The sequence below is a fragment of the Corvus moneduloides genome, chromosome 2 (genome assembly GCF_009650955.1).
Source record: "Corvus moneduloides isolate bCorMon1 chromosome 2, bCorMon1.pri, whole genome shotgun sequence".
In the NCBI taxonomy this organism is placed as follows: Eukaryota; Metazoa; Chordata; class Aves; order Passeriformes; family Corvidae; genus Corvus; species Corvus moneduloides.
In genome coordinates, this window is record NC_045477.1 from 36,961,799 (window position 1) to 36,975,280 (window position 13,482).

The window sequence follows — 13,482 nt, forward strand, 5'->3', positions numbered from 1 at the left end:
CTGCTGAAAACCTTCCCGGGTGAAATAAAGTAGGTCAGGAAGCAGTCAATGGCAAAGCCTTTCAGAAAACTACCAGCAAATGAAATGTGTGGGAAGGAAAGAAGTGGGCCTGTGATTTCTCATCCGTTCAGCCTTTCAAATGTGTAGGCTGCTGTTTAAGGTAGAACTGAGACACAGCTACTTAGACATCAACTCCATAGCCATGTTACTTTTGAAGACCAGTTCTCAGATCAAAACCTAGGAAAAGAAAACTGGAATAGCAGCTCCAGAACCAAGACATATCCTGCCTCAGCATCTTGTCTTCTCTTTCAGTCAATGTGAAAGAGAGAGGGCATAAGCACGAGGGACCCATGCCAGTAGCCCCCTCTTTGTGCTCCCTCCTAGGTACATCAAGGTGTGTCATCACAGCTTCGTTCCTGCTAACTGACTGAAGGTGTTGGCTGCAGCTGTCTGGCCTGAGCTTCATCCCAGCACCGTGCTGCACCTTTCGATCAGATTAACAGAGCAAGAGGAGAGCCTGTGGCACTACCCCTCAGCTACAGATTTACAGTCCAACACGGTCCTGTTAAAAAGGATACTGTCCTACTATGAGACATTTTGATCTCAATACTCTAATACACTTTTCCATTTGAGCTTGCTCATGCCTTGATTTCCATCAGCCTCGAGTAACCTCAGAGTGACACTAGAGCCTGCTGAGCCAGGAGCTTGCTGGTGACCAGGATGTCATGCTGGAGAATGATTAGGTTTTTCAATAGAAAAGTAGTAATGCAGCAGGATGGAAACCTTCCCTTTATTCATCCACATCACATGGTGACTGAAGAAACAAAAATTACCTTACTTGGCTTCTTACCTCCTCAACCTACACAAGTGTAGGATTCCCCAGCCACTATCACATCCCAACCATGCAAAAAGTTTCATTTTTTTCTTTTCCACAGATGAAAGACATACACCTCCTACCCCGCACCATTCTAGATTAAAAGGCAGTTTTGGGGAAAGTTCTAACATTATTTCTTGTCATCCACTCAGTCATACAATTTTTCCTTTTGGATTTAAGCTTCATTTGAGGGATGGCTTCTTTTTTTACTTTTTCTTCTAAGGATAAAAGGTGTTCAAAGATAAATCAAAATCCAACAATCCTCTTAGAAAAATACTGTCAAGGCTGGATAAAGTCCAATTAGATAGATAGCCATTTGCTGCCCTTCCTTGAATCCAGGAAATCCAGAGAAACTACACTAATATAATGAGATTTTCTCTGGAAAGAAGGAAATGTCATTTAGTCACTAGGCCTTATTTTTTTTTTAGTATTCATCCCTGTTGTGTACGATCCCTCCCAGGCTGCTTACTCAAATTATCCAGTGGGGCAGCTTATCCAGTGGAGCAGCAGGAGTATTAAAATTCTAGGGTTTTCTATGTCCTCCAAACCCTGCCAGCTCAGAAAACCTCTCAGCACACAGGCAAAATAAAAGCCGAATACAAAGCACACATCTGTCAACTCACAGGAAAAATCAGCTTCCCCTGTTGCTATTCTTGTGTCCTCCTTGGACAGTAATTTCTAAATTAAGTAGCCGCTACACCAAAATTGAAACCAGTTCTAAGAACTCCAGAAAACAACAGGAGTTAATAGATATTGCTTATACAGTGAATGCCACAGTGCTAGTGACCCAGAATCCCTGGGATCTCTCTTGGTTCTGTCTTGATAAACTCTGTGATCTTGGACATGGCCCTGCGCATTCCGGTGATAACTCTTCCAGACTATTTAGATAGCAAACCTTCTAACAAAGTCCCACCCCATGACAATTTTGCACAGGGTCCAGGCCAGCAGAGTTACATCTCTACAAATTGCTGGCAATTACCTCTGATTGAAAAAATTAAGCACCTGCTTTCAAAGTATCCAAGTCAGACGTCAACTTTCTTGCCCCTGATGATGTGAGAGTGGGAGAACTAAGTTATGTTTTTAACATTGCTATATAGGAGTGGAAGACTGGGCTGAAACAAGGAGATGAGATCCTAGCATGTTCCTCACAGGAGAAATACTCCAAGTAAACGACAGTATTGCCATATCTTCCACACAGTAGGCATGACACGGAATGAAAGAAGGCATAAGAAGGCAGGAAAGAATACATGGGGGTTAAAAAGTCTGGACAGGCCCTCTCACATTGAATGTATGAGATTGATTGAGTGTTGGTGCAGTCAGCTGCATGTCACCAGATGCTGTCAAACTGGGGCTATTGTTTTCACAAGCTTAGGCCAGTGTGAATCAATTGAATGTGTATCATTGTTTAGTTCCACAAGCTGAGGACCTGACCTGACCTGACCAGATCAGAAAAGGAGCTGTAAGGAGAACATAACTCTCAAAGAATGAATTAATTTCGTTGATTTAAACGCATTATATTTGCACACATATACAGCCAGATTCCTCACTTTCCCAAACGGTAAATGCTGTAGCTGCACTCACATAAAGCAAGTATAACTGGAAATCAGAAGAAAAAAATTGCTCAATTTTCAGTTGTATTTATTTTTGCTGACTTCCTTGAAAGCAACGCAGCTCTTGTTAGACTATGGTCTCGGGTCATAGATGTTATATAAATAGGAGGCGGGTATGCTCCAATCAGTGGGCAGTCTGTGGCTGCCATCTGGTGGGTAAATGTAAAAATTACATAAGGAAAATAAGGAAATACTCCTATCTCTCGATCAAGCTTTTTTAAACTGCATTTTTAAAGAATATGTGTGTATTATCTGTTTCTTTTATTTCGGGGTTAGTAACATGTACGAGATATTCCAAGAGTCATTATTAATATATGCAAGTTCTCAGGAATTTAATTCTCATTACCTTTTGCTTCCAGAAATCATCAATTATTGTGTCCTCCCTCCCCCTCCCTCATGTAACTTATGCTCTGAAGACTAGATGTAAAAAAACTTGCTCTAAAAAGTAGTTGCATGTAGAAGGGCAAGAGATTCTCATGTGGTCTTCATCCCTTGTCTAGCAGAACACCAACCCTGCAGCCATTGCCACCCCCACCACTCCTGTACCAGCACATCCCTAGATCCTTTAGAATCTGGACAATATTGTCACACAGTAACAGAAGGTGTTGATTGGTTGTGATGTCCAGGAGGCTGATATTGAGGAGGTCAAGAGCTCCAGAAGAGGGACTGATGATATGCACATTGTGAGGAAGTCTAATGACTGAGGTTTAATGCTACTCAGGATGCAATTCTATTAAGTTTATGTAGGATAGATCGTTCGCTTTCACTTCCCCATCAAAATCCTTGCAATTTAGGGCTGTTCTATTTACATTTTCAAAATAGCATTTATTTTCCCCAGCTTCCCTCTTTCTATGCTGTCTTTTCAAATAACTTTGTCTTGTTCCAACAAAAGAACAAGTTGCTATTGGAAACATTTCTTTTTTAATCCCTTCTGTAGGACTGTCTGAAGGATTCACCCTGGGGTTCAGAATGTAGAACACAATTTCTCCAAGGACTCGGTGAAATACTGTGAGTAAGTCTGACTGCCTTTATTTAAATTCTCCAGGTGAGGAAGAAATGATTACACGTTTTGGTAAAATACTCATGTAAAACCTTCAGTCAAATATATATGGTTACAGTGCCATATTTCACAGGCATCCCTACATATGCATAGCACTAGTCCCACCTGAGGATGCAGGTGCCCCTATAGCACAAATTAATAATACAGCACATGAAATCTCACATATGATCCACATATGAAAATTAATGTAATTTTATTCCAATGATCACATTTTTAGATTTGGATGCTAAATGAAGTCAACCTTCACAGCTCCTTCTTAACATACAAGAAATATCCAGTAAGTTCTCAACAACTTGTTTATTTTAGTAGTCTTTTAGCAACAAAACCTAAAGTCTGAATCAATTTCACTGACCATCATCAGCTGCTGATGGGACATACTGAACTGATCACCATACATACCTACTGCCATGTATTTTTTCGCTTCAGTCATCCACTGTGGAGGTGCAGGAATTGTGTTTGGTTTGTATTTCTCACATTTGTGAAGAGATCTTTTTTCATGATAATGGTATTCAGCAACGAAAACAGACTAAGACATGAATGGGACCTGATCTCTCATGCCTGCCATTCACATAGAAAGAAACAAAAAGATAGACATGGCAGGTCTCCTCAGAGTCACTATTTTCATTTACCTCACACTTGAAGGTTCAGAGGTAGATGTAATTTTAAACCACAGAGGCATTGGAATTATTAAGTTATCTCTTAAGAAGAAAAGGCATTTACAACTGAAGTAAGTAATCTTGTCGTGAGAAGGACTGGACCCCACAGAACCAATTTCATTCACCTCGAAAGCTGGCAGAATCTCATTTCAGTCAATTTAGTGTAGTGCTTGTTTCAAGCTCCACTAGAATGATGCATTTTCAACATAAAAAGGCTCAGCAGAAGAGGGTTTTTCTTACACTGCTGGGTAGGACAGCCAACATGACTGAATTCTTGAAGTGAATTTCTTTCTTCAAACAATATCAAATTCACTGTCTGAACATGGAAAAACAGATGTTAGCACTTCCTTTTCACATAGAGTTTCAGAGAACTGATGACTTCTCTTTAGAGGTCAGGGCAGGAGAATGAATTTTTCCCCTTACACTGCAGGACTTCCACAAGAGTTATTTATTTTAAAGAGTTGTTTATTTCTTGCCTTGCCTTTCTTCAGCTTCTGTCTTTAATCTGAACTCTGTCCTTTGCTCACATTTTTTTCTACAGCTGCATATACTTTTATTGCTCTCCCAATTGCTTTCTTTATCAGGAGGTTGAGTGCACTTCAATTTGTCCTTCACATGGTGATCACACAAAGTTCAGGAGTCTGATTTACTTGTGTATCATTCCAATTTCACGCCAGTGCAGTTTCTTTTTAAAAAGACTAGAAAGGAAAACTTCTGTGGTTCAGGCCAACACTACAGGTTTGTATGCAGTACTCAAAATCATTCAAGTATTTAGGTGCCTGGGGGACAGTTCCCAGGCCACTGGGATATTCCTCAAGGAAAGACAGTGCTTGAAATATGCAGACAAACGGAGGGGAGGAAAAACCTCCCCAATTTTAACTGACAGTGGAAATTATGATACAGTAAGTAGAACTTTCTCTGGTAGCATTTCATTTTTCTACATGCACACAGTGCATAACTATCTTTGTCAAAACAATTTTCCTTTGCAATTGCAGCAGTTGCACATGCAAAGAACTAGTTAGCTCGTTGTCTGAAAGAAGAATGCAGACTTACAGAATACTACAGTCTGGCTTTGGAATATTGTAGTCTTGTGGACACAGTCCAGGACACAGTACTGAGAAATCAGAGAATTTTGTGTCTACTACAATGACCTCAGATAAGTCAGAAAGACTCTGCACTTCAGACTCTATGAGGATCAAAAGTATAATGCATAAAGTGTTTCAAACAATCCAGGACAAATGGTGCTAAGGCCAAGTATTCTAATTTCTCTGTATAATAAAGAGCATAAAAAGAAGTAAAGGAGCATGAAACCTTCAACCACAGAATTATCCTGAATAGGACAAAAGTTGAAATAGACATTGTAAACTTCTTGAGCAAATACTTATTTCTTACATCTGACCACAAAAATCCCACTGAGAATTATTAGCCTCTCATTTCTGAGAAAATAAAATTCACAACAGGAAACTATTAAAAAAATAAGCTTCATATTTTGTATTATGATGTAATCACACAACAAACACAAATGTCCATAACAGCAGTGTCTGTTTTTAACTTGTTTTTAAAAGTTAAAGCCACTATGTCTTGTACACCAACAGAATTGAAATGGTTTTCTGCTTCTGTCTACTAAATCTCTTCCAGCTGCAACAGAAAATTTTAAAGAATAAGCAGCTAGGAACAGACAAATAGCCCAAATGCATACAATAATGATAATCACAGCAACAAAACTATTCTATAAAATTCCAAGAATACATGCTGGCTAACTGTGACTCACCGTCAATAAAGAGGGGAATTTAATGTGCAAATAAGCACAGAAAAAAAACCCTCTTTTCTTTTGCTCCTGTAGCATGAAAAACCTAGGATACTTGTAGGCTTCAGAGCCCTCCAGTGCAGCTTTGAGGAAAGCAAAAATGGTCAGGATGCTCATCTTAAGGCAGCTGCAACATGACTAAACTGCAGTTTATTGATTTCTCGAGAGGCACATATTTTGATATCAGCTATGCTCTAACATCTGAGAGAGTTTCCATGCACACATTAGTCTGCTCCATTCTCCTTGTTTTCCACACTGACACCCCAGTCTTTGGTGCAAGAACAACAGGAAGAATACGTACTTGCAGTACTTACAATATGGGAAAGACCAGTGCCCCGGGAAGGCAAAAGCTGAACACACAGAAGAAATTCTGTATATTTCTATAAAAACTTGTTCTTAAGCTGTAGAATGATTCAAGGCAATTCAGCCATGGTGGAGTCAATTCTGCAGAAACAACAGACCATTTATGTTCTCATGGTGACCTTAACACAGGGCACCTTGAGCTGATTCAACATTCTGCTGCCAGAAAAGGGGCAGATACTCCCTGCTATCACATATGCAGCCTGTCTGCCTCCTCCACATACCAAATCAACACCATAATCCAGCAGTAAACTGAAGTTGAGAGCAGTAAATACTCTTCTGTGCCATAGTGATGAAACCTAATGAATCCATTCATTAGCAGGCCAGTGAGTACCACAATTGGAAGAGAACTGAGTTGTGAAGCCAAGAGCAGCAGTAACAGCAAAAGCTACTCATTCTATATGAAAAGCTTTTAAATCAGCACAGGCGCCTTCCCTTAACTTTGTACCTCTGCATCTTGCAGCACTGGAGCTGCTGTTACAACTGGTTACAGTTGCGAATTTCCTCAGGTCTTTCCATGTGTAGCTGTCATAGGTTAGCAAGCATAGTCCCGGAAGGGACGTCCTTGCTAAGGGGTGCTTACAGTTTCCTCTGGGAACCGATAGAACCTATCAGCTGGCCAGTTTGAATATGGACAATTCTCTAAGCCACTTAAAGTTGTGATCACCTCTGTGATCCACATTTAAGAATAGGCAAACTCCCCTCCAAGCTCTCTCTCGTTTCCGGTGCTGGGACAGGTGGCTGCGGGCCCCGTGTGGGGGCCAGCGGGCCCAGCCAGGCCCTGCTTGGGCCAGGCCGGGCCGGGCCACGGCCATCCTGGAGCCGATGGACCTGTTCCAGCCATGGAACACCCCCACTGCCTTGCCATGGGCAGCCGGAGCGGCTCGGCTCTCCCCCCTCTCCACTGCGATAAGAGAAATTCAACATTGCAGCTGTAAAGCTGCAAGGCCGAGGTGAGATTAACCCTTTTATTGCTGTGAAGAGCTGAAAACCTGAGGGAAGAGAGAGAGGAGATGCTTAAAGCTGAAATTCTGTTGGGAAGCTATGATATGTCAGAGTATCCCGTTGTAATTCCATGAAGATATGGGGGGTGGAGTGTTCAACTCGTAAGCAAAAGCACCTGCGCTGAGATAGGCAGATGCTGACGCAGCTGTAATTTCATGAGAAGTTTGGACAGGGAGAGATGGACCAGATGAGGACTTTTGCTCCAAACGGGAAAGGAGAAAACCTCAGTCCCTAGAGATGCTCCCAGAGATAGTCCTAAAGATGAAGATGAGGAAGACCCTTTGCTCCCAGGGAAGGAGAAGGGCCTCTGTTTTTGTTTCTGAACGGCTCAACCTTAAAATTGTACCCCAAAAAACTTCAAGAGTGGACCCTCGAAAGCAGTTGCGGGAAAAGCTGCAAGTTGGGGGAAAGGACTCACACGCAGGCAGAGAGACTCCTCTTCCTAAATGGACTGAACAATATTTGGAAGTGGGCGGCTGTCTCGTTGTGATAATGTTTTCATAGCATGAGCAAGAAGAGACTTCTCTTTCTAAATGGACTGAACAAGGTTATTATGGAAGTGGTAAACAGACTGAACATCTTAAGGGTTGTCTTTTCACATTGTCAGTGGGAGAAGGGAGGAAGGTGGGAGGAGGAGGAGAGTTCTGAAGGTGGTATAAATTTTTTTTTCTTCTTTTAGGTCTGTTAATAAACTTCTTTATATTCTTTCAAGTTTGGTGCCTGTTTTGCATTTCTCCTAATTCTTATCTCACAGCAGATAAATAGTAATGAGTATTTTGGACCAAACCACTGCACTAAATTGGTGCTTCCGCCCGGTTACAAACCGAACCCGCGACAGATCCTTGTGGGCCTTTACACTAGTTCACAGTACCTTCCTCTTCCTTCTTTCACAGCGTACTACCCCAAAATGCTGTACTATTTGAATAACCAATCTCCCTTCTGCAAATAGATGGATATTTACTTCCATGACCTCTGTAGAAGTTAGTGTTCCAGCATTTCATTAGGAAGGCCCAGAAGATGGGAGCACAGGTATTTCAGACACAGTAACAAGTAGCGCCACTCAAGACAGAAGGGAGTCAACAAAAGAGTGCGCCTGGACGGGTAGTTACTGTGGCAAATTCATTACCATTTCCTTTAGGGTGTAAAAATTAATTCCCTTGGAGACCTTTAAGATCTGGGAGAGGAGGAAAGAGGATACAAAAAGAACCCAGAAGAGGGAAGGAGGACAAAATGAGTGAGCCACGACAGTAGAAAAGCAGCCTTGCCACTGCTGCTTTTTTTGACAGTCACCAGAGTCACAGGAGAAGGAATCTTATCACAGCAAATACTCCACAGATCTCCAAGCTCACAGCATAGGGTCAAGGCACAAACCCAATACAGCAGGTAATAAACTTGACTACCAATTATTCAAATCGAGGATGTAAGAGAAATAAGGAGACTTTTTTAGTAGGGTCTGTTTTGATAGGACAAAAGGAAATTATTTTAAACTAAATGAGGGTAGATTCAGACTAGATATAAGGAAGAATTTCTTTACAATGAGGATGGTAGAACAGTGGAACAGGTTGTTCAGGAAGGTGGTGGATATCTCATGCCTGGATAGATAAAGGCCAGGTTGGAAAGGGCTCTGAGCAACCTGGTCTAGTTAAAGATGTCACTGTGCATGACAGGGGGGTTGGCTGAGGTGGACTTCAAAAGTCTCTTCCAGTCCAAACTATTCTGTGAACCTATGATTCTAGGATTGCTTAGTGCTTTAAGTAGGCACAGAAGCAGCATTCTGACTTCTTTATACAGAGACCTGTAGGGAGAAAAATATTAAGCAAGCTCACCTTTTCTTTCCAGTACATAGCCATATGTGGCACCTTGCAGAACGGGATGTTTCAGAAGCACTGTAGGGACTTGTGAAAAATCAAAAGCAGCATGTTTTCTAGGCACCTTCGAAGTTTAATCTAGGCACTTTCTTATGCAAATACATTGAGAAGAGTATATAGTATGGGAAAGGAAAGCATGAGTTATAAAACTAATTATTTGCATGCCTGATACGAATAAAAAGTGTGAAACTGATATTTTGAATTGTTTGAAAATACGAAGTTAGAATAAAGTATAAGAAAAGATTTCTAGGTGAAAAGACTTCTAGGTTTCATTTCATGCTGTTCTATTGAAATTTTACAACAATTTATACAATTTATTTCACTTGTGAAGTATGTAACAATAACAAAATACATAAAATTTAATTGGTGATTGTTTCTATAGTATAATAAAGACTTGGAACTCATTAATTTGTTTCTTCTTTTTTTTTTTTTTTTAAGGAAATGATTTCATCCTATAGAACCCCTGAGAAATACGCAAGTCTTTTTATTTTACTATCTGTACCTCAAATTTTCAACAGAGAAACACAGACTTTAACATTTACAAAGCAGACCACATATTAATCCACAAGCACCTCTCTATTAAAATTACAGAATCATAGGAAACATTAGAAGGCACCCCAGAAGGTCAAGTCAGACTGACTCCTGCTCAAAACAGAGCTAGGATCCAAGTTAGATCAGGTTGCACAGGGCTTTGTTCAGGTGTTTGGAGAAATTCCAAGAATTTTTATGCCACATCTTTGGTCAGACTGCTCCCATGCTGAAGGCCCTGCAATCATGAAACAACTTCTAGTTGTTTAAAGAAGGCTTGGCCCATTTTCTCAGCTTGATAGAGAAGTCAGTAGCAGGTGACCCCCACGATGTCCTCTTGCTGGCCTCCTCTCAAACCCTGACACATAATTCCACAGCAGAACTCCATGCATTTAAGCATCTTCTTTTCATCTACTCTCTCACAGTTAAAACCATAACAAAGACTGGCAGCTATAAGCAGACACATCTTTATTTGACAAATTATAAAGGCTGTCCTTGGACACCACATTAGTGTTACCTCCACACTAAACTGGCTGTTCCTGCAGCGGGTTGTAAGCGACACCACCAGTTCCACCTTCTTTGTTTTATGTCCTAAACAAAAGAATTCAGAACCTACTAACTCTAACATCTGTCAAAATAGCTTTGTGACTCAGAGTAATGAAAGGCTACTGCAAAAACCAGCACTGAGACAACTTTTCTCCATCCCTTCCCAAGTCCCAAACCTGAGTAAACTCAGAGCATGCATTCAGTAGGTATATGAAGAACCCTCCCCACAAATATTTCCGAGTGTTACGTGCAGTAAATTACTGTGACATTTTCACATGCTAAAGGGCCAGCAAAGAATAGAGTTAACCTGCAAGTATATAAAAAGAAAGTAACACAGAAGTTGAATTTATTGTATCTGTATTTGAACAACACCTTAGCATAAAAATAGGTTCCTCAACATCTGCAAGTAAAGATCCTACCATTGGTTGCAACCGGACCTAAGCAGAACTGTGTCACAGTAAATTATATATAAGTGGATAATCCTAAACAAAACATTGCCCAAAATTTGCATCTCAAAACCAGCAAGTTTGTTTCTTCAAGCAGGTGAATTGAAAAAGAAAAATTTTCATACATTCCTTGAATCTCAGAGATAAGAAAAAATAATTTCTAGTACTTTGATTAGTAGAAGATTTTTCACAGAAACAGGAGAAGCATTAACTTTTCTTACTTTTGGTTTAATGAAATGGCTTTGCCTACAAAGTGACCTATATGATTCTGTACAGAAAAAGCATAACATTTTATGCATTTATCACAACCACCATTTACTCTTGAATAAATTTTTTCTATGACCTTTGGATGCTGCTATTGTATGTTTAAAGTTCATAATGTGCTGCCTAAGCTGCAAGCACACTGAAAAACTATATATAAAACATCTCAAAGCAGTAATTCAGAACTTCTAAGTGGTGTGGGCAGGTCAATTATTTTTAGAGTACTAAACAGCACCAAACTTTTGACAATATTCCCATGTCAATTTCCTCACTGCTCCTTTCCATCTTATTTGACTTGAAAAAGTATGGCCATAAACCACTGGGATTGATTAAATCCCTCTGGAATATTAATCAAGAGATATGTTTTTGTTCAGTGCCTAGTCCCATGGTGCTTCATTAACCTAATGTCCAAGTGCTTCAAAAACAAATTAACTGATCCAGGGGCTCTCCCAAAGGTTCCTTATGCTCAAAGGTGCCCTGGCCATATTAATCTTTCTAAGAATACCAAAAGACATGTCCATTCTTCAGCCCACTTAACACTGTCTTGGTTCCGTCATCCACCAGTGAATAGTTGAGGAGAAGCAAACACAGGCACATTATGCAGGTACAGGATGGGGAAGGAAAACAGACTGCAGGATAGAAGTAAAACCTTCCACCACGCACATTTCCAAACCAACTGTCAATAAGCTGATGGCAACTTGTCAGGCATCTGAGTTTTACTTTACAATGTGACAGAGTACCCTGCTCAGAGTATCTCTATAAGCAGGACTTTTGCACAGTAGTGTCAGACTGCATACGATAGTGCAAAGCAGGAGACACGACCAGTATCACAACCAACACTTCTGCTTTCGACAGTAGACTTCAAATGTTCCTGTATCAAGATTTCCTAGCGCAATAGGCTCTGCAGATGAGGCAATGCAAAGTCCAATGTCTGGAATTCATCCTAGGTTCAGGTTTTGCCTGCATCAGCAAGTAGTGTGGCTCAATAGAAGCAACCCTGTAGAGTGCACAGTCCTTGCGCTGCTGCTGTATACAAACTGCCCGTACTGTATGTGGACATGGGTACAACACAGTTACAGACTTTTTGTCTTAAACATCAGCTGTCTCCCTTGCTGGAGCCTGAGCAAGGGTTCTGAGGATGAAAATCCACACAGAGCCAGTGAGGTCACCTCTGCAGGCAAAGTTCCACTCTGTTCACGGCCTTAAAGGTACAGTCTTATCCCAAATATGACAACTGAACTGAATGGGGGGGTTTTTTGCAAAATCATACAGTGAAAATCTTGAGAGGAGAAAAAAAGACACCAGCAAAGTCAAAAGTGCAGAAAGTTTCAGCCTTGTCCTCAAACCGGCAGCTGGATGAACCCACTCTCTTTGGGGCTGTGCCTCCATAAAATGGAAGGAAGCACAGGGCATGGAGATACATGATAGTCAACCCACCTTCACAGGGGCACATATCTCTCTGAAGAGTCTTTATAGCCTGTCAGAATGTGTTGGGTATTGGAGTAAAATGTTTCTTAAAATATGTATTTTAAAACACTGGCTTTTACATTTCTTCCCCCTCAGATTTGCCTTGCTGGTGTTGCCAACTGTGGTGTGTGGCCCGTGGAGGACAGCATGGCATAGCACAGTGTGACAAATCCACAGCAAGCCAGGTGTGGAAGTCATTGCTCTGCGTTCTCACTTAGCTTTGTAAGAAATCAAAAGAACTGTGTGCCCAGGTGGCCAAGAAGGCCAATGGCATTCTGGCCTGTATCAGCAATAGTGTGGCCAGCAGGACAGGGAAGTGATTGTCCCCCTGTACTCAACACTGGCAAGATTGAACCTTGAATCCTGTGTCCAGTTCTGGGCCATTCACTTCAGGAAGGACACTCCAGTATCCAGAGAAGGGCAATGAATCTGGTGTAGGGTCTGGATTGCATGTCCCATGAGAAGCAGCGGAAGGAGCTGGGGACGTTTGGCCTGGAGAAAAGGAGGCTCCTCATCACTCTCTACAATTGCCGGAAAGGAGGGTGCAGCCAGGTGGGGATCGACGTCTTCTCCCAGGCAACCAGTGACAAAACAAGAGGGGATGACCTCAAGCTGCGCCAGGGCAGGTTCAGTCTGGACATTAAGAAAAGTTTCGTCATAGAAGGGGCGATTAGACATTGGAATGGGCCCAAGGAGGTGGTGTAGTCACTGCCCTTGGAGGTGCTTAAGGAAGACTGAATGTGGCACTTGGTGCCATGGTCCTCTTGATGTGGTGGTGTTCGGTCATAGGTTGGACTCGATGATCTCAGAGGTCTTTTCCAACCTAACTAATTCTGTGATTCTGTGAAACACGGGGCGGCAGGATACCGGAGGGGTCTGGCAGAGGGGAGGTGGGCAGCCTGGAGCAGCCGCCAGGGCTCCGCCAGAGCGGGGGCCGGGCGTGCCGGCGGGAGGGCCTTTCCACGGGCGGGACGGGGCGGGGAAAGCGGGGAGA